Source organism: Octodon degus, unplaced genomic scaffold (assembly GCF_000260255.1).
Source record: "Octodon degus isolate 3935 unplaced genomic scaffold, OctDeg1.0 scaffold02246, whole genome shotgun sequence".
In the NCBI taxonomy this organism is placed as follows: domain Eukaryota; kingdom Metazoa; phylum Chordata; class Mammalia; order Rodentia; family Octodontidae; genus Octodon; species Octodon degus.
The window spans coordinates 1-3,101 of record NW_004526822.1 but is presented as its reverse complement, the minus strand read 5'-3'; the positions used below and the strand labels follow the sequence as shown (position 1 = coordinate 3,101).

Below are 3,101 nucleotides of genomic sequence, written 5' to 3'. Positions count from 1 at the left end.
AAAGTCTCAATCATTAACACATTGCATACTACTGTCTTCATAGTGGTTATTCATAGTACAAGAGGCAGACATGATATCCTGTCCAAACACTTTTAGTATAAATCTTTCCTCTCATTTAAAATAAAAGTAGCTGTATATCTATCCTACCTATTTTATATATACAGATACAAAATGGTCTTTCATTTGTATCCCTTTGTTTAGTTTTGTCACAGATGGGTAGTCCTTGCCATTTAAATATTGTAGGTGTGTGAACTCAGCAAAATAATCCAACATAATCCAATAGTCTATAATAGTAGTGGGTTATCCGCAGGACTGGCAATGTCAGAAGTTGTTGACTTGAGCCTTTTACAGCTTAGCATACTAATATAGCTTTATTTTTTTTTCATTTTTATACTTTTCTGCTGAATGGTTAAGACCAAGATGAAGCCAGACCTATATAACTTTTGTATCTAGCAAGGTCAGTCAAATCCCTCAGGATTTATCTTGAAACCCTGTACTATAGTTTGTAGATCCTTTGTCATTGTCAGCCATGTGGATGAGTCAAGGCCATTGCTTGACCAATTTGCTCTGTGAAAGCCTGAGAGAACGTTTTCTCTTTTTTTTTTCCCTTTGTCTTTTTTTTTAGTATGGGGAATCAAACTTGGGACCTTGCGCTTGCCAGGTAGGTTCTTATGCCACTGAGCTATCTCACAGGCCCTCACTGATATTTTTTCCCCATAATTTTATTGATAAACAAATAGCAATGAGACAGTTTCAAATCAAATTCGTAGGACAGTTTCAATACTTAACACATTGCATACATACTTCCTAGTGGTTAATTGCTCTACAAGATGCTGACATGATATCCTATTTACAAACACCATTAGAACAAATCACTCTATTCATTAAGAGAATGTAACTATGTATCTATCCTAATCACTTTGAATACACAGATACAAAATGGACATTCATCTGTACCCCCTTTTTTTGTTAAGTTCCATTATTTGAATATTATAGGTGTGTAAACTCAGCAAAATATTCTAAAAGAGTCCAGTAGCCCATAATACTATTGGGCCTTCCGCTTGACTGGCTATGTCAGAAATTGTTGATCTGAGTCCCCTGCAGCTCAACGTAACATCATGGTTTTACTTCTTCTATTTCGTTTTTATACTTTTCTGCTGAATGGTTAAGACCAAGATGAAGCCAGACCTATATAACTTTTGTATCTAGCAAGGTCAGTCAAATCCCTCAGGATTTATCTTGAAACCCTGTACTTTAGTTTGTAGATCCTTTGTCTTTGTCAGCCATGTGGATGAGTCAAGGCCATTGCTTGGCCAATGTGCTCTTTGTGAAAGCCTGAAAGAATGTTTTCTCTCCATGTGACTCTCCTTAGGCACACTCTACATCATCGATCACTTTCCTCTTTGGCCCCATAATCTCCTTGATCAGAAAATTTGGGACACTACTGAGTTACATGACGTTGCAGTACAAGTTCTCATATGTCCTGAGTCTTAATTGACCTTGGAAGCTAGGGCCAAAATGTTGGCTTTCCTTGCAGCCCTCCTTTTTCTCTAATTTTGGTCTGCAAACTTAGGTTGTTAACCATCCAGAAGACAAGCTTATTGTTATTACCATACAACTTAGGCTGTTAAGTTTAACCTCACTATCTGTCTGCATATCAAACATCTTAAGCATAATATGGAACAGGCATTTTTCATCAAGTATTGACATGTTGAACTTTAAGTCCTCACTGATACTGATATTATATTTTTAAGTCTTAATTTCATTTATCTCCATTCTAATATTTTTAAATGTATGAGTTGTTTAATTAGGTTCTTAGTAAGAAATGAAGAACACTAATTTATGAGGATAAATTCCATTTGTCAGAGCAAAAACAGATTGCAGGTAGCCCCAGAGCTGAGGAACAGCTTTGACTTTTGCTAAAATCTGTGAGTCCACTGCTTTTGGATCCACCTTGCGCTGCTCTGAAATTTGGCATCTCTCTTTCTCGGTGTTAAATATCTTACTCTCCTAGTGTCTGGGTTTCCATGGCTTCTTCTTCTTGAAGTAAGCATCAGTGAGGTGTTTGGGATTTTTCACTTTGCTGATATCAATTTTTGTGGAGGTGGCAATGACAAATTTCTGGTGTGTTCTTCATAGAGGAACATGATTAAGATTAAGAGGCCCAGTTACAAGTAGCAAGCCACTGGTCAACTGCTTCAGGAAGACCACTCTCTTGCCTCTTTGATGCCCTGTGAGGATGATCAAGATGGTGCCGGGAGTGATGCTAGCTGGAAGTTTCCGCGCATGCTGCCTGAAGGGTTTCTTGCTGTGGCTCAAAAGCTTGCAGGGTACATCTTCAGTAAGGTAGTATCTAGGCATTTTTCACAGCTTGACCACCTGGCTACCTCCATTTTTGTCCCCAGTGACCGGTTTTGTGATCATAGCAAGAACTTCCTCCTTTTTTGCTTCTCAACCTTTGATTTAGTAGCTCTTGTACAAAGCCTTTTTGGGATACATAGCAGATTGGGAGTATCTACCAATTCCTCTCAACAGGACAGGATTTTGGCTGCAGTGAGGTTGCCCCTTCTTGGACTTTTTTGCCTTCTTTACCTTACCCTTTTTAACAGTTCCACTGGCAGAAGCCATCTGAGCTTCAGGTTTCTTCTCTTTCATGTCTGGCTTCTCAGTTTTCTTACCCACCATCTTGCAAGATGGGAAAAAAACCTCTCCATTCTAATACTTACAATTTATTTTCTTCTATAAGTTTTAGGTTTGAATGTTTCATAGAATGTGTAAAAAAATACCATTGCTTTTTCGTAAGCGGCTTGTAAGCTAACATTAAATTTCAGATTCTATAATAACTTAAGCCCCAAGAAATGTTTTCAGAACTTTTGTTACATTGATCAAGAGTCTTCATTCACCCAAATGATAGGATGAAGGATATTTATTGAGCATCTGTATAAGATAGATAATACAAATAAATAATTTCATTCTACTCTAGGAAAAGATAATACTATATTTTATTGTTGTATTCTGAAAATCATAAGTGTAAGGTAACTGGCTTGAAGCCATAGAATGGGTAAACAATAGCATATTTAGGCTTATGGCTCCTGTACTGG

The 3,101-nt window shown here is 37.3% G+C and overlaps 1 pseudogene; it reads right to left on the bottom strand.

Annotated features, from left to right (window-relative positions):
• Window positions 1-1,836: 1,836 nt before the first annotated feature.
• LOC101589290 lies at window positions 1,837-2,685 on the bottom strand (annotated as a pseudogene).
• Window positions 2,686-3,101: the final 416 nt, after the last annotated feature.